This window comes from Mastigoproctus giganteus, chromosome 7 (genome assembly GCF_048544385.1).
Source record: "Mastigoproctus giganteus isolate SK-2022 chromosome 7, ASM4854438v1, whole genome shotgun sequence".
NCBI lineage: Eukaryota > Metazoa > Arthropoda > Arachnida > Uropygi > Thelyphonidae > Mastigoproctus > Mastigoproctus giganteus.
The window spans coordinates 202,765,191-202,789,782 of record NC_143581.1 but is presented as its reverse complement, the minus strand read 5'-3'; the positions used below and the strand labels follow the sequence as shown (position 1 = coordinate 202,789,782).

Below are 24,592 nucleotides of genomic sequence, written 5' to 3'. Positions count from 1 at the left end.
TTAAAAATGATAATTACAAGTGACATGTCTAGAGAAAGTTAAGATTACAATGAAACTAAGACATATATTCTACGTATTTGCGATATTTCCAAAACCATCCCACGTGTTGTTGTAATTTTTTGTTTCCAATTTTGTAAAAAAGCCCTCCTAGGCATTTGCCCACCTCACTCCATGGTTCTTTATACTGAGGCCAGTGAACTAGTATTTCACTTACTGAAACTGCACCTTTCATCATCATCATGAACCCATAAATTCTTATACCACTATAATGACTGAAACACTAATTTCTACATATATATATATATTTGAGTTAAGTTATAATGTATAACATGAAATGAAAGCTAGTAAGATCCTAAAAATAGATATATCTCCTTCTCTAATTTAAATTTTGACTATTCGTCGGGCTAACAGTCATCTCGCCAGCTTACTGCTCAATTGGAATGTATCAACGAAAATACCTTTTTATATTTATGGCCCTCTATCTCATTAATTTTTAACTATCATTCAGACAAGTTATGCTGGACGATGACTACAGAAACGGATAGCTCGTTAATTATGGTTGATACATTAAAAGGGTTAGCCCTTGAAAAAGTCCCTTTCAATGTATCTGATTGCCTATAATTAACATTTTAATTATACGTTTGTATTGCTTATTTTATGTTATTTTTGGCACATATATATTTTTTCCAGGTTATGTTTAGCACCCGTATAGGTTTTTCTTGAGTAGCGATCTTACTAGCTTTCATTTCATGTTATACATTATAACTTAACTCAAATAATATACAGACGGATATAATGTTTAATCGTTTTTGATGGCATTATTAATCAGATCTGTGATGAATTAATATTACAGATTAGAAATAATATTATAAAATAGATATAAATTAACTATCCTATTTTCTTTTTACATACTTATATATATATATATATATATATATATATATATATATATATACACAGCGATTCCATGACCATTATTGGCCTCGTGGTCCTCGGTTGATATGGAGCATAATGGTTAGTCTATTATTTTTGTTACTTTGTTTTATTTTTGTAGTTTGTTTAGTCTCTATTGGTGATATTTCATGTATTTTGGAACTGGCACCTTACTGGGTGGGGCTGCTAAATTCTATACAATTGGATTTAATTTTAAATTGGAATTATTTTTAATTGGAGTTTTAATTTAAGTTCTAAATTATTTGGAGACTTTCGGCTGCAATTTTAGTCTTGTTACCTTTACTTTCCCCTCCCCATTGATTTAACCGTTATGTTAATTTAACTATGTATATAAAGTGCTTAGCATCATAATACACAGCCATTTCTGTATAAACAGAAAATTTTTAAGGTGGCATCGTTTTAGGTTATATCTCATATTGTGAATATCTTCACAACGAGTTGCCATGATATTGCACTACTTCGAATAAGTAACGCTTCACCTAAGGAGAAGACTAGTGTTACTTATTCTCAGATAGGTACCACCACCCAGACAGCACTGTTTCAGGGCTATTTGATGTATGTATGTGAATATCTACTCGAATATCCACTTGTCCCTATTAGACTTAGAAAAGCAAAAAAGGTAGAGGGAAAGTTATAGTAGGAGTGGAAGAGGAAAAGAAACAGTGTAGAAGAATGAAAGGGACAGTAACTCCTTCAACTCACACCACTCAAAAACTCATAAACTCCTCGAATAGGCAACGCTTCCCCAGTGGAGAAGGCTGGTGTTACCTATTCTCGGAAACTCCGGACATCATCAAGCTCCCCCTAGCAGCACTGTTTCAGGGCTATTTGGCCCTTCGTCAGTGAGTGGGTAGGTACCCAAGTGATGCAATGATGGCAAAAACAGTTATGAAGTATAACTCCACAATATGAGAGATGCCTGATGGTGTATGATGTATTTAGACTAAGGCGCATTTAGGGCTAGAGCCTCAAGCTGCGAACAAATTTAGACTATGTATATAAAGTGCTTAGCATCATAATACACAGCCATTTCTGTATAAACAGAAAATTTTTAAGGTGGCATCGTTTTAGGTTATATCTCATATTGTGAATATCTTCACAACGGGTTGCCATGATATTGCACTACTTCGAATAAGTAACGCTTCACCTAAGGAGAAGACTAGTGTTACTTATTCTCAGATAGGTACCACCACCCAGACAGCACTGTTTCAGGGCTATTTGGCCCTTCGTCAGTGAGTGGGTAGGTACCCAAGTGATGCAATGATGGCAAAAACAGTTATGAAGTATAACTCCACAATATGAGAGATGCCTGATGGTGTATGATGTATTTAGACTAAGGCGCATTTAGGGCTAGAGCCTCAAGCTGCGAACAAATTTAGACTATGTATATAAAGTGCTTAGCATCATAATACACAGCCATTTCTGTATAAACAGAAAATTTTTAAGGTGGCATCGTTTTAGGTTATATCTCATATTGTGAATATCTTCACAACGAGTTGCCATGATATTGCACTACTTCGAATAAGTAACGCTTCACCTAAGGAGAAGACTAGTGTTACTTATTCTCAGATAGGTACCACCACCCAGACAGCACTGTTTCAGGGCTATTTGGCCCTTCGTCAGTGAGTGGGTAGGTACCCAAGTGATGCAATGATGGCAAAAACAGTTATGAAGTATAACTCCACAATATGAGAGATGCCTGATGGTGTATGATGTATTTAGACTAAGGCGCATTTAGGGCTAGAGCCTCAAGCTGCGAACAAATTTAGACTATGTATATAAAGTGCTTAGCATCATAATACACAGCCATTTCTGTATAAACAGAAAATTTTTAAGGTGGCATCGTTTTAGGTTATATCTCATATTGTGAATATCTTCACAACGAGTTGCCATGATATTGCACTACTTCGAATAAGTAACGCTTCACCTAAGGAGAAGACTAGTGTTACTTATTCTCAGATAGGTACCACCACCCAGACAGCACTGTTTCAGGGCTATTTGGCCCTTCGTCAGTGAGTGGGTAGGTACCCAAGTGATGCAATGATGGCAAAAACAGTTATGAAGTATAACTCCACAATATGAGAGATGCCTGGTGGTGTATGATGTATTTAGACTAAGGCGCATTTAGGGCTAGAGCCTCAAGCAGCGAACAAATTTAGACTATGTATATAAAGTGCTTAGCATCATAATACACAGCCATTTCTGTATAAACAGAAAATTTTTAAGGTGGCATCATACTTCATAACTGTTTTTGCCATCATTGCATCACTTGGGTACCTACCCACTCACTGACGAAGGGCCAAATAGCCCTGAAACAGTGCTGTCTGGGTGGTGGTACCTATCTGAGAATAAGTAACACTAGTCTTCTCCTTAGGTGAAGCGTTACTTATTCGAAGTAGTGCAATATCATGGCAACTCGTTGTGAAGATATTCACAATATGAGATATAACCTAAAACGATGCCACCTTAAAAATTTTCTGTTTATACAGAAATGGCTGTGTATTATGATGCTAAGCACTTTATATACATAGTCTAAATTTGTTCGCAGCTTGAGGCTCTAGCCCTAAATGCGCCTTAGTCTAAATACATCATACACCATCAGGCATCTCTCATATTGTGGAGTTATACTTCATAACTGTTTTTGCCATCATTGCATCACTTGGGTACCTACCCACTCACTGACGAAGGGCCAAATAGCCCTGAAACAGTGCTGTCTGGGTGGTGGTACCTATCTGAGAATAAGTAACACTAGTCTTCTCCTTAGGTGAAGCGTTACTTATTCGAAGTAGTGCAATATCATGGCAACTCGTTGTGAAGATATTCACAATATGAGATATAACCTAAAACGATGCCACCTTAAAAATTTTCTGTTTATACAGAAATGGCTGTGTATTATGATGCTAAGCACTTTATATACATAGTCTAAATTTGTTCGCAGCTTGAGGCTCTAGCCCTAAATGCGCCTTAGTTAATTTAACTATTATGATTAAATTTTTGCTCAACAGTTTTGCTATACTACTGGCATATGTTTTGATTTTAATTTTAAACTTAATATTGATTATGCATTAGGCATCATGTGGAGGATTGCGTATTTTGCTGCCTCTAATGATAGCTTATATTTATTTTCTTATTTATTTTCATAATTTTTAGACTATAAAGTATTTAAGGGCAAAGGCCTCATGCTATGAGGTAGAATGACTAAAATGTAGGTTAGTGCAAATGCATCATTTTATTAAATGATGCATTTGCACTAACCTACATATTAGTCATTATGTAGTTATTATAGTCTATATCACTACTCACCATCAGGAACCTCTCATATTGTGAAGTTATACTTCATAACTGAGTTGTCACTATTGCAGCACCAGGGTAGCTGCCCACCTACCGAAGAGAAGCCGACAAGCTTTGAAACAGTGCCATCCGCTGAGAATAAATAACAATACTCTTCTTCACTGGTGAAGTGTTATTTATTCAAGATAGTACAATACCATGGCAACTTGTTGTGAAGGCAGTCACAATATAAGATATAACCAAAACGATGCCAATTTAATTAATTAATTAATTTTAACTACTTTGGTAGATAGCTATGTTAAAATGATGCATTTGCACTAACCTACATATTAATATTTCATTATTTTTCTAACTATGTTATTATTCAAATATATATATATATATATATATCCAATATTTTAAATTAAATAAAACAGTTTTTATTAATTCGGATTTAAAACTCGAAATTATACAAGGGTTATCGGGCTACGATTATGTCTATCCTTTTTTTTTCGTTCGTTTGTTTATTTGGGTTATTTTTATGTTAATTTTCGCTCTACAGTTTTTGCCATACTACTGGCTTATGTTTTATTTAATTTAAAATATTGGATGTATTTCAGCTTCATATGGAGGAATTGCATGTCGCTGCCTCTAATGAACGCCTAATTATTTATTTATTTATTCACTTTATTATAATTTAATTTATGTTAATATTTAATATAATTCAATGATAGTATATATATATATATATATATATATATATAGAATATTAAGGATAATATAAAATTATTAGAAAAAGTAAATCAATCCAATAATAATACCATCAGGGACCTAAGAAAACGCAAAAAAAAAAAAAAAAAAAAAAAAAAAATTATTATTGCTTTTTACCGACAATCTAGATGACTTCAACTGGGGCCAACCGCCCAGACTAAAGGCAAAAAACGACAAGAGGTTCTCTGTATCTGTGATGATCAATATATGCTAAGTAATTTAAATCTAAACCAAAAGGCCAAATATAAATCGAATGTAAATAAAAAGTTAAGAAATTTTAGAATTATTAGAATCAAATGTAAGAAATATAAGTAAAATATAAATGTAAGAATACATATAAATCATCGTTGACCCGACAGAGAACGTAATTTAATGATTAAAATAAGATTAAATATATAATACATGCTACATATTGACCGTATCTAGGACATAATGAAATAGTCATAACAGGAGAGATTGCTTCTACAGGGATGGGATACACTTAAATAGAAAGGGTGCAAGAATATTTGCTGATGCTATCGAGGCAGTGTTAGGTGGGTCGGAAAACTGCTAGTTTGGGGGGAGACAAAGACTAATGGATTAACAGTAGCCACTGGCAGAGGTGAAAGAGATTCTTGCACTGCTTCTATTGGAATGAGCAGAAGCCTGAAAAACAAGATGCAGGATATTTCAGAGACTGCTGGAAGTCATTGTGATACAAGTAAACACATGGGTTGTGTTAGGGTAGCTAAGAATAAAAACAAGTGCAGGTATACTTGCGTGTACACCAATGCTAGGAGTTTAGTAAATAAATTTGATGAATTTGAGGTATTGCTCAAAACATCAAAGGCAGATATTGTTGGGATATCAGAGACGTGGTGTCACACAGATATAAGGAATGCAGAACTGGAATTTGGGGAGTACAATGTGTATAGAAAGGATAGACAGGAGGGGAGGAGGGGTTATGCTATTAGTTAAAAAACACATAAAATCCAAGGAAGTGAAGCCAGTCGACATTGATGGACAGTGCAGTGTCGAGTCAGTTTGGTGTGACATAAGCATAGGTATATCAAAATTGAGAGTAGGAGTGTGCTATAAGCCTAATGACTCTGATGAGTATAATAAGATACTGTACAGGGAAATAGAATGGGCCAGTAAATCAGAGAGTCTTATAATGGGGGATTTTAATTTCCCAGATATTGACTGGAATTTGTGGGTTGGTCACTCACACACTAGCAGGGCTTTTGTGGATTTATTGGATGATTGTTTTCTACACCAGCATGTTCGGGAGGCAACTAGAGGGAGTAATACTCTTGATCTGATTATCAGTAGTGATTCTTCATGCATCAGGAATCTGCAGATAAAGGAACCACTGGGTGGCAGTGATCACAGTGTGCTGAAGTGGGATTTACTCAAGGAGGTAACTACCATCAGAGGCAAAGGGAAGGGTTTTTGCTTTCGTAAAGGCGACTATGATGGTCTGAGACAGTATTTAAATTCTATACAGTGGGACCAACTGATGATGTTACCAACAGCAAATTCAAAATGGGAATCATTCAAGGAACTAATCTTGGAAGCTACCAGGCTTTACATACCAACCAAGAAATATTGTTCAAGGTTCAGGCCTAAATGGTTGTCAGATGAACTAATGAGACATATGGAAGAGAAGAAAAATGCATGGGATACATACAAATTAATGGGTGACATGGAAGCCTATGATAGATATAAGTTGGTCTGTAACCAAGTCACAAAGGAGATTAGGCAGGCAAAGGCAGATTATGAGAAATCCTTGGCAAAGGACGCAAAGAAAAACAGAAAAGAGTTCTTTACCTATTTAAACTCAAGACGGAAAGGGATGAATCAGATTGGTCCACTGGATGTTGATGGTTCAACAGTTGAGGATCCTGCTCAGGTGGCTAACAATCTAAACGAGTATTTTGCATCTACATTCACACATGAGGAGTTATTCAGGAAGGGGAATGTCGTAGGTGAAGTAAACATTGGCAGTGAGCTAGATTATTTTCTAACTGAGGGGAAAGTGGAGGAGAAATTGCTGAGGATAAACATAAAAAAGGCACCAGGGGTGGATGGTATCTATCCAGTTATATTAAAGGAGGCAGCAAAGGAAGTAAGCAAACCCCTAGCCATAATTATGAGAGCTTCTTTGGACTCAGGGGAGGTACCCATGGACTGGAGATGTGCAAATGTAACCCCAATTCACAAAGGAGGATCAAAGGCTGACACAAGTAATTACAGACCTGTTAGTTTAACTTCGGTTCCAGGAAAATTAACGGAGGCACTGGTTAAAGAAGCACTGCAGGATCATCTGGACAAGAATTCAGTTATAGCTCAGACACAGCATGGTTTTGTTAAGGGCAGGTCTTGTCTGACCAATTTGATTGGATACTATGATGTAGTCACAAAAGAACTGGATGCAGGGAATAACTTTGATATTATATATTTGGATCTTAGAAAGGCTTTTGATACTGTTGCGCATGGAAGACTGCTGCACAAATTGGAGAAGTGTGGCATTGGAGGCAAATTGCTGCTATGGATAAAGGGATGGTTGAGTGGCAGAAGACAGAGAGTGGTAATCAATGGACACTGCTCATCGTGGACTAATGTTATTAGTGGAGTTCCTCAGGGTTCAGTGTTGGGTCCATTGTTGTTTTCTGTATTTATAAATGATATTGATGATGGTGTATCAGGCTTAATGTCCAAGTTTGCAGATGATACCAAGGTTGGCAGGGTTGTTAAGGACACTACTGATACTATGCTGCTGCAACAGGATCTGGAAAGGTTGAGCAGATGGGCTGAGAGGTGGCAAATGAAGTTTAACATTGACAAATGTAAAGTACTACATATGGGAAACAGTAACCCCAGATCAACGTATCAACTCTGTGGCACTACGCTGGCAGTGGTAGAGAATGAAAAGGACCTGGGGGTAATTGTGCAGGCAGATATGAAGTTCTCTGAGCAGTGCAGACGAGCTGCAAGAGTAGCTCATGGTGTCTTGTCAATAATATACAGGAATTTTTCTAGAAGGGATAAGGATGTGATTATTCCCTTGTATAAGGCATTGGTCAGGCCACACCTTGAGTACTGTATACAGGTCTGGAGGCCTCATTTCAAGAAGGATGTAGAGCTGCTCGAACGAGTACAGAGAAGGGCAACAAGATTAGTGAATGGAACAAAGGGTTGCTCTTACGAAGAAAGGCTTAAGTTTTGCAAATTACAGAGCCTGGAAACTAGGCATCGGCGAGGTGATCTGATAGAGGTTATTTGTTATGTTTGTTATTTGGTTTTTAGGAGCATTAGCAACTAAGGCCATATTGCTCGGGGATATGCGGTGGTCATTCCTTGACCTTTCCGCATACTCCGTATTTGGTGGTGACGGGGTCGAACCCCGGTCTAATCAAGAAGCATGTGCTACGCACTGCTGCTCCTTCCCACCTGGCTACGGAGGCGCCCCACTCTGATAGAGGTGTATAAGGCTTTGAATGGCTTGAGCATGCTCAATGCCGATGGGATTCTTCCTCTTGCTCAGAATAATCACCTGAGAGGGCATAAATTCAAATTGAGGAAGGACGGATGTCGGATAGATGTGCGGAAATTTGCCTTTAGCCAGCGGGCAGTTGGTTTGTGGAATAGACTCCCATCGCTTGTTGTTGAAGTTGATAGCCTAAATAAATTTAAGGCTCAGCTGGACAGGTATTTCGAACGAACGGAGGGGTGAAATGGGATTAGTGTTTTTTTTTTTTTTTTTTTTTGGCTGATGCTGAATAAGCTTGCTTTCTTGCATCATATGCCTCTACTAATGCTAATGCTAGTCGTAAAAATAATGTGGTGCCCCCTATGTGATGGATACAGTAAAAATAAATATAAATAAATAATTAAATTTAAGTTAACGCAAAGAGAAACATGCAGATAGTAAGAAGTAAAACTAAAGGAGTAGGAATAATAGAACCTGAACTGCACAAAGGCGAAAAATAGTGGTATAGATAAGAAATAGTCTCTCCTACGTCCTCGGATTGCCCTAATAATTTCGGAGAAATAAAAATAAAGAGTGTAGGACAGTTTAAAGACATTATAAGATATAAGTTGTGGCTCGGGTATGCCCGGGATCGCAAACCCGTTCCTATAGTAGGACCCTGAGCTGAATTTGCATGTTACCTCAGCGTGAATTTAAGTAAATTTAAATGAATTTAAATATATATATATATATATATATATATATATATATATATATATATATATATATATATATATATATATACAGGGTGATTCACTACCAGTGTCACAAACTTGCAGGTGGTGTAGGGGGCACAAAGACGAATCGGAATCACATAGCATTGCAGGGTCCAAAATGCCTTTGTCATGCGATAGAGGATGTTGAACAGGAGGTCGCATGAACAGCGATCCCACTGGAAGTCAGCATTTGCGAACCGTTTCTGTTGAAGAAACCAAGTAGCAAAAGTCCTCCGGAGTGGATAATCCGCAGGCTCCAATGATTGGACGCGTTGCAGATGGTATGAACTCATTTGGTTTGTTGACAGTATCCTCCATACAGAGGATTGGGAAATACCCAATCGTTGGCCTATCGCTCGAGTACTCGTACTCGGATTGCCTTCTGCAAGACGATAGCAAGGAATCGTTCGCTCTCGATTCCTTGCACCTCTTGTGACACAACCAGTCTCACGTAACCTTCTGCGCACACGTGCGAAAATCGTATAATGAGGAGCACGCCTGTGCGGGAAACGTTCCTGGTACAAGCACAGAGCGGCGCGCCCATTACAGTCCGCAGCTCCATACACGAGGTGCATGTCAGCCAGTTCAACATTTGAATACTCGTCCATCCTACTGCCTCGGGAACCGGTTCGCAAATGCCGACTTCCAGCGGGATCGCTGTTCACGCGACCTCCCATTTAACGTCCTCTACCGCAAGACGAAGGCATTTCGGACCCTGCAATGCTATGTGATTCCGATTCGTCTTTGTGCCCCCTACACCTCCTGCAAGTTTGTTGCACTGGTAGTGAATCACCCTGTAAATTAAAAAAAAAAAAAAATCTTATTTTAATCATTAAATTGCGTTCTCTGTCGGGTCAACGATTGTTAATATATGCTTACATTTATATTTTACTTATATTTCTTACATTTGATTCTAATAATTCTAAAATTTCTTAATTGTTGTTGTTGTTGTTTTGGTGTTTATTGGCGCATCGACAACGGAGATCATAGTGCGCCAGTTCATTGATTATACAATGTTCTCTTTATATAAATCTTGTTTGAATGTGAAAGGTTAACTGTTTCTGCGGTATTATACTATTATTTACAGCAGATGGTATATGTTGATTGTTTGTATGAAACTAAAAATATCTGACACGTGTTCTTTGTCACCTATTAGATCTTCAAGGGTGATGTTTTGGTTTCCTTTATATAATGATGAAAAAATTCGGTGTCGATCATTTTCATATGTTGGACATTCTATAAGTATATGTTTAACTGTTTGGATAGTATTGCATACTTGGCATCTTGGGGGTTCTTCTGCACGTAATAGATAATCATTTGTTAAATGCGTATGGCCTATCCGCAATCTGGTCAGAACTACTTCTTCTCTCCTTGATTTCCTTATGGTCGTTTTCCAGTGCTCCACTTTTGGTTTTATTTCATATAATTTATTCCATGTTTGTTTTTGCCAGAGTTCTTGCCATTGAGTTAGACAGCGATTTTTAATGATTGGCTTGTAGTCATTATGTGGGACTGTGAAATATTGTTCTTGAAGGTTATTGGTTGATTTTGCAATTCTATCTGCTTCTTCATTTCCTTTTATCCCTTTGTGTCCTGGTATCCAGCAGAAACGTATATCTTGTTTTTTATTTGTGTAGCCTGTTAGTATCCTTTTAATTTGCCAGAGTACTGGATGGGTTATATTGCTTGTGTTTTGTATGACTTGGATTACACTTAATGAATCACAGTATATTACTGCTCTCAAGTGGTAGGTGGTTCTGAAATGCTCCAGGGCTATTTGAATTGCTACTGATTCTGCAGTGTAGACACTGCATTCTTTTGGAAGTTGGCGTGACAATGTAATATCTGGGAATACTGCTGCTGCTCCTACATGGTTCTCTGATTTTGATCCGTCTGTATATATTGGTATGTGATTGGGATATTGCATTCTATGTGCTGCATGCAATTGTTGAAAGTTGCTGTCTGACAAAGTATTTTTATTCCAGTTTGGTGTGAGGAGTTCATAGGCTGAGGTATGGTTTATCCATGGTGGATCTATATATCCTTCTTGGTTTGCAACATTGTCTATTTTGAGGTCATGTGTTATCAGTAGCTCCTGTAGTCTGATGCCTAGAGGCTGGTTTGCTCTTTTGCGGTTTCTATATATGTTTTCCCATTTTGGCGAGAATAAAGTTGTCCAAGTCGGATGGTCTCTTATGGGTCTTATCCTGTAAGCATACAACAATGACAACTGTTGTCTCCTCAGGAACAGTGGTGGTTCATTAGCCTCTGTATAGAGACTGTATATAGGGGATGTGCGGAAAGCTCCTGTTGCTATTCGAATTGCACTATGGTGAATCGGATCTAGCCATTTGAGGGCGCTCTTTCTTGCTGATGCATAAACCGGTGCTCCATAATCTATTTTTGACCTTACTAGTGCTTTATACAAGTTGAGCAGGGTATAACGGTCTGCCCCCCAAGATGTTGTTGTTAAGACTTTAAGAATGTTAAGTTGTTTCATACATTTTATTCGTAGTTCTTTTATATGTTCTACAAAGGTCAATTTTCTGTCTAGAATAAGTCCAAGAAATTTTACACTTGGTTTAACTGGTATTGTGTTACCTTGCAATATTAGTTCAGGTTCAGGATGTAAATTTCGTTTTCTACAGAAATGCATGCAGACTGTTTTTTCTTTTGATATTCTAAACCCGTTTTTCTGGGCCCAATGACTAACGTTGTTAATTGCACATTGTAGTTGTCTTTCTATTGTTCCCATGTTCTGTGCTTGATATGAAATACTGAAGTCATCTACATATAGTGCATATGACACTGTGGGTGGTAGTTGTTTTGTGATGCTATTTATTTTTATTGAAAATAGTATGGCACTCAGGACAGACCCTTGGGGAACTCCTTCTTCTTGTTTATATGATTTTGACATGGTGTTTTGTACTCTAACTTGAAATGTTCTATTTTTCATGAAATTTTGAATGAATAGTGGTAAATGTCCTCTGAGTCCTGCATCGTGGATATCTTGTAATATACCGTGTCTCCATGCCGTGTCATAAGCCTTTTCTATATCAAAAAATACCGTAACCATATGCTTTGAGGTTATAAATGCATCTCTTATCTCTGATTCTATTCGTACAAGGTGATCTAGTGTGGATCGATTGTGTCTAAACCCACACTGCATATTGGTGAACCAGTTGGTTGTCTCCAAAAACCAGACTAATCTTTTGTTGATGATCTTCTCTAGTACTTTGCTTAAGCAGCTTGTGAGGGCTATCGGACGATAGTTGTTTGGGTCCTTCTGATCTTTATTGGGTTTTTGGAAAGCTAATACTATTGCATGATGCCACTGTTCAGGATATTGATTTTCTAGAAATATGCGGTTGTACAGTTGAAGGAGGTTTTCTATCTCTGCCTGCTTTAGGTGTTTAAGCATATCATAGTGTATGTTGTCTGATCCAACTGCACTTGGTTTTGTTTGTGATACTGCTTGACGTAATTCGTGTATTGTAATTGGTTGGTTGTAGGGTTCAATCCTTTTAGTATTAAAATTAATTCTGTTTTTTTCCGTTTTCTCCTTATAGGTCAAAAATTCAGTATTGTAGGATTGTTTTGACGATACTTTAGCAAACGTTTCACCTAGTATATTAGCTATCTCTGATGGTTCGGTAATGCTTTCTCCATTCCAATGTAATACTTGTGATGGTTGGTTTTTATACTTCCCATTCATTTTTCCTATTTTATTCCATATTATTTTTGTGTTTGTTGTTCTATTTATAGAGGAAGTAAACTGGATCCAGGAAGTTTTTTTGGCTTTTTTCCGTGTATACCTAGCTAGTGCTCGTGCTTGCTTAAATTTTATCAGATTATCCGTTGTAGGATATCTCCGGAACTTATTCCAGGCTTTGTTTTGTTGTCTTCTTGTTTTCATGCAATTTTCGTCCCACCAGGATTTTGGGTGCAATGGAAAACGAGTCGAGGTTGTGGGTATTGTTTGTTTGGCTGCTTGTATTAAGGTATCTGTGACGTGCTTTAGAGCATCATCGACCGATGTTTCTTGGATGATTTGTGGATTAAATATTGCCAGTTCTCTAAATTTTTGCCAGTTACCTTTTTCTATTTTCCAGCGGGGTGGTCTGTTTGGGTGGCAAGGAAGGTTTCTCGTCAGTATGGTGATTACTGGGTAGTGGTCACTGCTGTATGGGTTTTCTATTACTTGCCACTTTAATTCCGGTAGGAGTGAAGGGGTGCATATGGTTAGGTCTACTGCTGAGGTTGTGCGACTAGGAAAGTGAAAATACGTATGTTTGCCATTATTGAGTAGAGAAAGGTTATGAAGGTCTATTATTCTTTCTATTATCCGTCCTCGTCTATTGATATCAGTGTTTCCCCATAGTTGACTATGCCCATTCATGTCTCCCATTATACAGAAAGGTGATGGGAGTTGGGAGATTAGTTGGTCTATTTCCTCAAATGGTATATTTGGTCTTGGTGGAAGGTACATTGAACAGATGGTTACCCTAAATTTCAGTGTTATTCTTACAGCTATCGCTTCTATATTGCTATTTAAAGGAATGTGTTCGGTTGGGATATGGTTATGGACTAAGATGGCTACACCTCCATGTGTTGACCTTTCTCTTAATCTGTCTTTCCTATACAGTCTATAATTTTTCACTGAAAGGGTGTCTTGTTGTCTAAGGTATGTCTCTTGTAGACAAAAACATATTGGCGTATGTTGTGTTATTAAATACTGGACATCGTCGTAATTGGCACGTAGTCCTCTACAATTCCACTGGATGAACTGATCCATTATTTGGTTTTTCTAGGGCTTCCGGGTTGCTTCCGAAATGGAGCATTCTTATGCTTTGTCTTATCTTTTTTAGGATAGTTTGGCCGGTCCATGTCCATATCTTCTTCTGTGAAAATTTCTAATACTGGTTCTTCAGTTGTGTTTATTTTTCCTATTTCCATCTGTTCGGCTTCTTTGGTGTTTATAAGTTTAGATCGGTTTTCGTTGTGATGCTGATTTGTGGATATCTGTTCTGTGTGAAGAGAAATTGAGGTATTCACTGTTTTCTCCTGTTTCTGTGCCTTCAGTCCAGTAGATGATTCTTTTGGCATCATGGAAATTTCGGTTTGAACTTCTACTGATTTATATTGGATTACTGCTTGTGCATATGTTGGCTTGTTTGTAGTCCGTGGCTGTATTATTCTTCTTGCTTCTTGGTACGTTGTGTTGTGTTCTGTTTTGTATTTCTGAATTAGTTTCTCTTGTTTCCATTTTTCACACGTTTTTGAGTAGGCTGGGTGTTCCCCTTTACAGTTTGTACATTTCAAGATGTTGGCAGAGCAAACTGTAGTCTCGTGTTCTTTAGAATCACACTTTGCACAGGTTGCTGAGTTTCTGCATGCCATTTGTGAATGTCCAAATTTCTGACATTTGTAACAACGTAGTGGATTTGGTATGTATTGTCGTACTTGGCAGTTCAGGTATCCTGCTTTGATTGTTGTTGGAGGTTTTGGAGTATTAAATGTTATGATAAGGGTTCTTGTTGGAATTATATTTCCATCCCTTCGGATATTAATTCTCTTCACTCCTGTAACTCCTTGGCTTCTTAATTCTTCTGTGAGCTCTTCCTCTGACACATTTAAGAGGTCCCACTCTGAAATCACCCCTCTGGAAGAATTCAGTGTGTTGTGTGGTGTTACAACTACTGGCATTCTTCCAAAAATTGTTGTTGAAAGTAATTTCTGGGAGTGTTTGGGATTTTCTGTTTCCACTAGTATGTCTCCAGATCTCAGCCGTCGAACTGACTTGGGAGATCCTACTAGACCCTCTAATGTTTTCTGGATTACAAACGGAGACATACTTCCTAATGTCTGATCTCCTGTCGCATGTATGACAATGAATGTTGGTATTTTTGGTGGGTCCATATCTGTCTTTTGTCTCTTTGATTTGGTGTTTTCTGTTTCACTACTTGGTAGAGCTTTCTCTTGAAGCCCTATAGTACTAGTAGTTAATTTACTACTCATATTTGCTCTTTTGGCCCTGGGAGTGTTACTTTCCTCTCCCAGGTTACCAGCCCCGCCACGTGGAGGCAAGAGCAGTGCCTCTTAGTGACCAAGCGGCTGTGTAAGTTAGATTAGTAAAAGTGAGAATAAGAGAAAAAATAAGAAAGGTGAGTTTCCTTTCTGTGTCTTCACTTACTGTTTGTAAGATAAAGAGCTGCTTCACAAAAAATAATAGGATTTTAACGAGGAAATTAAAGAAACTTGTTTATTTTTTGATCACTCTATATATCGCTGGGAATCGCTTAGTCACTAATAAATCGCTTGGCACCTGGGGCCAAAAAAAAATTTCTTAACTTTTTATTTCCATTCGATTTATATTTGGCCTTTTGGTTTAGATTTAAATTACTTAGCATATATTGATCATCACAGAAACAGAGAACCTCTTGTCGTTTTTTGCCTTCAGTCTGGTTGGTTGGCCCCAGTTGAAGTCATCTAGATTGTCGGTAAAAAGCGATGATAATTTTTTTTTTTTTTTTGCGTTTTCTTAGGTCCCTGATGGTATTATTATTGGATTGATTTACTTTTTCTAATAATTTTATATTATCCTTAATATTCTATAGACATTATGGGTGTATTGCATGATTGCTTGCAACTGCATTGACCCATAAATATTAGTTACAGTTACTGTCGTTTTAACTTTCTTTTTTTTATCACTAATATAATTATAAAAATATATATATATATATATATATATATATATATATATATATATATATGAAAATTGGAGTGAGGATGTAAGTGAAAGTTACACAAGATGCCAAAAGCAAGGCCAATTGGTGAGGGGTGACCTTTAAAGTAAATAAATTAAAGTGGCAAACAAATAAGTGACAAATGACATTCAAGCATAGGATTTCATATTACTCTGGATTTTTCAAACTTGGATTTCCAATATTTATTTAAGTAATTAAATAAGGCACTACTTATACAACTTTCAAACCTTTTACCTTAGTACTTGTATAATTCTTCAATCAACTTGTACACTGATTTCTGTATCTAGCTTACTTGGATATATTTACCACTCTATTATCATTGAATATATTTATTAACTGTTTTATTATTATTATTAGCCATATGGTACAAGGAAGCCTGAGGCTTATGCTGCAACAACAACAAAAAAAAAAAAAAAACCGAATTACCCAGAGAGAGAGAGAGAGAGAGAGAGAGAGAGAGGAGAAGAAGGGAATCACCAAAAAAAAAAAAAAAAGAATGATGATATCCAGCTCAGGACCCTGGGTGTGCCAAGCCCATACTCACCAGATGTGAGCCCCTGGGGTTCACCTCCTATTGGTTTGATTATATTAAGGCCTCCCTGATACAATATAACTTCTCCAATTGGACTATAAACAGTTTTTTCGACCAATATTCTTCTTTTAGGATATTTTTCCAGCAAGATATTTCAAGTGATTTCTGTCCAAACATGGATTTCATATATCATGTAGCTTGGTACAGTTTATAGGTGGTTACTTTGGTATATGTGAATGTTATAAGGCATTGCTTATGCATTCTATTCATTTTGATGCATTATTGACATGCCATTTGGTTTTAGATATAAGAATTTGACCCACATTCATTTCATAGTTATTAGTTATTTTATATTAGTCATTTCATAGTCAGTAGTTATTTTATTGCTTTTTAAATGTTGGTTTTTTTCTAACACTGTTCTCAGTACCTTTGAAATTGCTACCTATACTTTTGTTTTTGCATTATTACATTCCTGTCTTCCACGCATTTATTATTTATAGCTGCATTAAAGTTTACCAATATAGATATGCTTTCTCCTTGCCAACGCTTCAAAAATGTGTTGATGTATCTCTATATACTTACGTATCAAAACAACTATAGAGGTCACTAATTATCAATTTTTTGCAGCTCTCTCTCATGTCTGCTTTATCACTATAAATTAATATGAGCTCTAAGAACTGTTCATATATACTACTGCATCAGTTACACTATCGAATCAACCATACATGTTTGCACTGCTGTTTTCCGCTTCATTTCATTACTACGCACTATTTGAATATTCCAGGTATTGTTTTGTAAGTTTTTTAGTAACCTGTTATGTTTCCGCATTTAGATCTCGGCCAATTTCTATTCTTATTTTCGACTTCCCACTACACATACATTTGGTAGTAGTTTCTTTTTTCATACTAATACTCACATAGCCAGGGTCCTTACTAAAAGTTTGGGCTTTATGACCCCAGCTTACCCAGTACAGCCAGTTCTGCTATAACGCAGAGTTCCTAAAAATCATCGTGTTATGGTATTTCACACATTAAAAACAACAGGGCTTATGGGAAAAATAGGGATGGGGCAGAGCACTCAAAAAAAATGTTCAGTCTGGTAAGTAAAAAACTAAAAAAAGTTAGAAACCCAATAAAATTGCTAACATAGGTTTAAACATCTTAAATTTCTTATAAATAAATAAATATTATTGTAAAAAAAGCACTTTACCTTGACAAGATATGAAGTTTGCTTGATTGATATTTCTGTTTACTGACATTTTTTTTTTTTGGGATTGTAAAATTTAAAACAGTAAAAAAGATAAGCAATCAATAATGACCAACACGGGACACACAAATTGCACAAGTGAGACAAGCTTATGAAGCTTAAATAGGAATGAAGAGAAGATTCAGAAAATTTATTTATGTTTTTTTATATGATTGAAGATTTCGTGGAAGGTGAAATACATTTCACCATAATAACATAAAAACCCAGAATTGCAGCTATTGGTATTATCGCAAATGCAATAAGATTGAGTTTACTACACGTTTATAATTAGATTGCACTAACTGAAATACCCAATAAACCGGGAACTGAAAATTGTTTTTATTGTTTTATAGTAGTAACCTCTAGAAATGTGCTCTTCTGCTCATGCCTCATGAAATTTCTGTTTGAACAGAAAAATGTGAGCTCCTGAAAACATGGTCGGCCTACAACAACATGTGTTATCTTGTGAATACAGTGTCTCCGACCAATACAACTACGGTAAATGGGAAATATAGCTCTCACAAATTTGCCGTTTGATATTATTTAAGCTTCGTAAGCTTGTATGTATTGCTGCGCAGGTCACTATGTTCAGCTTGGTGCTAGGTTTTGTGTTCACCTGGTGTTACTCGCAGACGAAATCATGCATGAGGCAACATGAAAATCATGTTATACTCAACATTGTTCCCTAATATATCGGTAGTGTTGCAGCAAATTCGGGTTATAGCAGAACTGACTGTACTTATAATTTCTTTTCTTAACTTTACGCTTTCTACCTCTACTTTTTCCCATTCGTAAAGCTATTAGTGCAATATGAGGGGGTGATACAAACATTCCTACTATCCTCAATTCACTCCTCAACCTTATACCATTTGCACTGCTTTAATTTCTATTAACTAAATTCTACAAATATTTCCACTTAACTTTTATTTGCATTTGCTACTTGATTCTGAATTTGCCCTTACAACATACAAGTTTTAATTATTTTATACAACATACAAGTTTTAATTATTTTATACAACATACAACTAGTTTTAATTATTTTATACAACATATACTGTGTTGGGACTACCTTGTCCATATTTTGTGAGAGTTATAATTCTTTCGCATTTATGGACAAGTATAGAAACAGTCCTTGATGCATGATCAGGTGTAGTCCCCTGATTAAGTTCCTGATCATGTATCAATATTACTTTTGCTAATATCAGACTATTGCATATTTGCTCTACCCTCTTTTGAATATAGTCAAACCTATCCACCCTTATCTGATGATAGCTACCATTACTTTTATTTATTTGTCACTTTAATTTAATTTATTTACTTTACAAGTCACTCCTCTCTAACTGAACTTGCTTTTGATATCTTGTGTAATTTTCACTTAAATCTTCACTCCAACTTTTATATTTATTAATACATACATATTACATATATACTTATGCATCCTTTGCTGCTGTTTTGCACACTCTGGTGCATCTGTCATATCATATCAAATATATTTTATTTTATTTTTGTTTCTGCCTTTCCTCTTCAGCTCCATATTTTGACCCATCATATCCTTTACTTCTTATATATATATATTTGAATAATGGCTTTAAAAGTTAAAATGCAATAACATAAAATAAGAAAATAAATAAATATTAAGCTGTCAATAGAGGCAGCAAATTGCACATCCTCCACATGATGCCCAGTACATAACAGATAATTCATATACAATTAAAATAAAATTAATACATAACCCAGCAGCATGGCTAAACTGTAGAGAGAGAGAGAGAGTGTGTGTGTGTGTGTGTGTGTGTGTATCAATCCTGACCTGTTACATCATGATATCAGAATTCATATAATTTCTGTGTGTCACTATAATCAAGATATGGGGTGATGGCTGGGGACAACAACATAAAATGAATAATAGACTTGAATTTCTGTCTGTATATTGTAATTTACAGGAAATAGTTGCAAAGGAAGGTTGTTCCAGAAAATGGAAGTTTAAAGGATACATATGGGAAGAAGAAATGTTAGTTCTGCAAGTTTGAAGATGGACAGTAAATGGATGTTGACTGGTTGTAGCATGTATTTGGACTGCTTTAGAAAAGAGAGGGGGGGGGGAGAATTAGAGAATTATATAGCAACTCAGCAAAACAGTGCCCAATTTAAATTTTGATCCCTCTTGAGAAAAAACATGCAGCAGAAACAGAGTCTATGAGACAGAAGGTGAACACCCTTTATAAGAAATGGGCCAGTAACTAACCTAACTACCTTCTTTTGAATGGAAGAGTGAAGAAGCCCGAGAGGTTTTGGGGCACCATCTGCAGAGTGGAAACAGCATTTCATGGTAGGATGGATTTGAGGTTTGTACAGAATGAATAGTTTGTTCAGAAGAAAAGTAATACCTAGAGTGAAAAGAAAAAGTTTTTTAGTTGCAGAGGAAGTAATGTTTGTGATGTCTTGTGTATGAGGGAAATTAGAAGTCAGAGTAATCTCTAATAGAGATATGTGATCTTGTTATGAGATGAGTTTTAGAAGGATTGAAATTAATGAAGTTATTTTTGCCCCATTAGAGAATTCCCCGGAGATTCGTATTTAAGGAATTGTTCGTGGATATTTGCAAAATTACAAGTTGAGGCTGTTTTTGTAGGAAAGCTTTCTCAAACTGGAAGTGGAATGCAATGTGCTATCATCAACAAAACTATGGATAGGTTTTCCAGTCAGTGGAAGAAGTCATTAATAGACAAGAGGAAAACAGTGGGAGAAAGAAGTGAACCTTGGGGAAGACCAACATTAGAGGACAAAGACAGAGCACCATCTACCATCACCCACTGTGAGGAGTCAGAAACAAAACTAGATAGCAAATTACCAAAAATTGTCAGAAATCCATAGGATGAAAACTTGTTTAGAAAGAAAAAAAAAAAAAAAAACTGATATTTACTTCTGTACTGAAGTTTCCATATCACTCTCTGTCTGGTAAAGTATAGTACAAGATATATTATACTTTTGGAAGTTGATAGCCTAAATAAATTTAAGGCTGGGCTGGACAGGTATCTGGAACAAACAGAGGGGTGAAATGGGAGCGTTTTTTTTTTTTTTTTTGGCTGATGCTGCATAAGTTTGCTTTCTTGCATCATATGCCTCTACTAATGCTAAACTATAAACTAACACATCTTATAACAAATCACACTTTAAAACTTTTCAAATTTAATCTTAAGAGAAAAAAAGAATTATAATTAGAAGCTTTCCCTTTTTATCAACATCAAAATAAAAGTATTTGTTTATAATAATATTAAGTACATGCCTTTATTTTCCCCCTTAAATTTTTATTATGATGCAAATAGAATAATAAGGCTAATTACGACCGTGAATGAAGACGTTAAGAATCCCACCAATCTGCTAAAGGATATGCTATGCGACTTCTTTAAACAAAGATGAGATGGCATGTAAAATTTAATAATTTTAAATTTAAAACGTTGTAGCTACATTTAGCCTTAACCTCAGTAATATACAATGGGCCAGGTTTAGACATGACGAGGTCCTCGCCAAAGCACATATGAAGAAGCCTCAAAACAAGTAATTATAGATTTTATCCATAATTACATGTTTTGAGACCTGTCCCATTAAGATAGTGAGGCCCCAAGTTATGCCTAAACATGGCACTGAATATACATTTAATATATTGAATATATTCAATATACATTTAATATATCAAAAAAAAAAAAAAAAAAAAAAACGACATTATTTAATAATACAAAGCAGAATGAACAAACGCACACTATTTAGCAAAGTGAATTTAGTAAAAATCTATGAAACATTACTGTATATCGGGCAACAAAAGTCTCGGTGCGTTTTTTCTTTGAAGTGCGAATGCAAGATTAATGTTTTGAAGAACATTCTTTACACACAACCAAGATCAATGTTTATGTTCGCAAACACTGATCTTAATTATTACTTAGAACTTACTTCATTATTCTGACACTAAGTTGCTACTGAAATAACATCGGCATTCTACAAAAAATAATGTTAATGCTAAGATAATATCTCAAAACCTTGTCAAACTTTTAAATCAAATGAGTTCCATTACTTGCAGACGAAGTATTATTACTGTTTTAGTATTTGGCTGATAGATGGAGCCAATGCCAATTTAAATTTTGATCCCTCTTGAGACATTGCAAGATTTCCCCAATCAAATCATTGAACCAACAGACAAACAGAACATGAGATTTGAGACACGACACTAACACTTTATACAAAGTTCGTGTTTAAGACTATTATTATTAATATAATAATAACGTAACAGAAGAAATGCAAATAGATACAAAGAAAACTGTGAAATGGGAAATGTGGCAGGAAAAAGAAAAAAAAAAAAAAACTATACAAAAAGACAGTAGCACTGCGTTCCTATGTGCCGCCAGTAAGCAAAATAGAATTTGTCGCCCTAAAACTAGCCTGATGACCCCTTGCCAGTATACTCACATGTACCACCTTCACCGCCTTCCACAGATGAGCTTCTTGAACCCCATTCATGAATGAAACATCACCGACCTTGATCTTTTGACGGAGACGACCTATCAGAGCCCCCATGCTCTCCAGCTCTCCAGCATGCTGCTATTTCAGAAGAAATTGGAAGTCTATCTATTCATGCTTAGCTACTTTTATTTTCTTTCTCACACCCCCCTCCACCCTTCTTAAGAGCATCCCGCCTACTATAGGTTTTCCTCGCTTCTCCCCTGGCTCTGCCAGAGCCAGCACCATCAGACGTCCCTATCCACTCCTGTCCCTGCTACTCATGCCGGGACAGTTGCTGGAGGCCTTCCTTGGTAATTGCACCTCCCAGTAACTACGTGGCCAGATGAACAACATACACTACCGCATAATTTACGGTACCCAATATAACTCACGCTCAACTGGCTTTTCAGCATCTTCTATCTCCAGAGTGCCACTAAGTGCGATTTTGTGGGAAACTGCTGACAAACACGCTACGTACTTTATATCATCCACAATGCCTCTTTTTACTGAATTGAAAAAAAAAAAAAAAACTAATAAGGCTAGGTTTAAATGAATTTTTCTGTTTTTATATTAAATAATTAAACTTTACACCAACCAGTACTTGAAAATATTTTAATATTGTAATTAAAAACGCTGTATTTACAATAAAATTATTAAAACTAGTTTAAAATATTTAAAATATATAAATAAAAACAATTAAAATATGACTGAAAACAGATATTAAAGAATATTAAAAATTTTAAAATATACAATAACAACTGTAGCTTTCGGAGACGGCAGTCTCCTTTCTCAACAGCATACATTTTACTGTATGCCACATCCTTAAATAGCAGGTCCACGGCATTCATAACATGGTTCCCCAGGAATGTGATTGGTATTTTCCGTTTGCGCACCAGAACTGGAAATGGCTGGGGAGCGCGCTACCCGAAACGTTCTCTCTCTCTCTCTCTCTCTCTCTCTCTCTCTCTCTCTCTCTCTCTCTCTCTCTCTCTCTCTCTCTCTCTCTCTCTCTCTCTCGGTTTCTACCCGAGAGAGAGAGAGAGAGAGAGAGAGAGAGAGAGAGAGAGAGAGAGAGAGAGAGAGAGAGAGAGAGAGATGGACGTACACAACTCCAGATACTGGAAGGCAGTACTGTAACCAGTGCACGCTACTGTACTGAGGTAATCGTTCCCCATGTGTGTCTGTTCCGAGGTGCTATTGGCCCGGAGTTCGTGTTTATGGATAATAACGCCACACCCCATCGCACTGCAGCTGTTGATATACTTTTGGAAAGTGAGGACATTGTTCGTATGGATTGGCCTGCCCGTTTCTGACGATCTAAATCCCATCGAACACATATGGGACGCACTGGGGAGACGCCTAGCGGGACGTGCACACGCACCAGAAAATGTTCACCAGCTGAAGATGGCGCTGACAGAGGAATGGACGATGTTACCGCAAGAACTTTTCAACAACATTGTTCTAAGTATGGAGAGGCGGTGCAAAGTCTACATCGACATTAGGGGTGGCCATATCTCCTACTGAAGACCACCTGTTCCCTTCGTTACATCTTTGGTTGTGATGCATCTGTATCATGGCACCAGTGCTATGTTGCCATTTTTGAATAAAGTCCCTCTGTACCGTTTTGTTTCCGTTGTTGTTTCAGTGTCGTTTCCTTCATCATTTCTGTACCTCACGAGGTTCATTTGGTATACTTTTCCCATATCCAGGCCACTCCTATGGGAAGCTACAGGTGAAAACCTAACTGGTCCTTAAGTTTTGCACACCAGTGTAGTTTCCCAAACGTACACACAGCTTTAAGAATTTATCTATCCATAATCGGATCGAATGCTGAAGGGTTATTTTCGAAACTTAAGCAGATTAAGAACTGTGTGGACGCTCAACTATGAGCCAAGATCGCTTATTGTCGTTGGCACTTCCATATATCGAGAACGATATTACTCGTCATATGGACTTCGAGGATGTTATTAAAGATTTTGCTACAACGAGAAGCCGATGCAAGAAACTTTTGTAATCTTAAGAAACGTTACAAGTAATCTAGATATTAACGATATTGTAAATTTTGTTTCCTTTTAATTTCAAGTATAATGTTGAAGTTTTATAGCTGCATTATTTTAAGTCTGAAAAGCTTTTCCACCCTATTTTTTCTCTCCCATCGTAGGCCCTAAAACTGTCGTAGGCCCTAGGCACAGTGCCTAATGGGAAATTCGGTCCCGCCTGTGAATCATTGTGCCTCCATGGAAACGAAAGATTTCATTTTTGCTTTAGTTGTCTTCTCATGGTAGTCGGACAGTAAGAGAGATGTTTAATTAAAACAATTTCCGAGTTTTTTAAG

At 36.6% G+C, this 24,592-nt stretch overlaps 1 long non-coding RNA gene across 1 annotated transcript in view; it reads right to left on the bottom strand.

Moving 5' to 3' along the window:
• The window catches only part of LOC150083597 (uncharacterized), a 52,676-nt gene extending 30,867 nt beyond the window's left edge, over positions 1–21,809 (bottom strand). The window contains exon 1 of the long non-coding RNA XR_016547180.1: positions 21,712–21,809. This is a non-coding gene — a long non-coding RNA (uncharacterized LOC150083597). The remainder of the gene's footprint in view (positions 1–21,711) is intronic.
• Between the last annotated feature and the right edge of the window lie 2,783 nt (positions 21,810–24,592).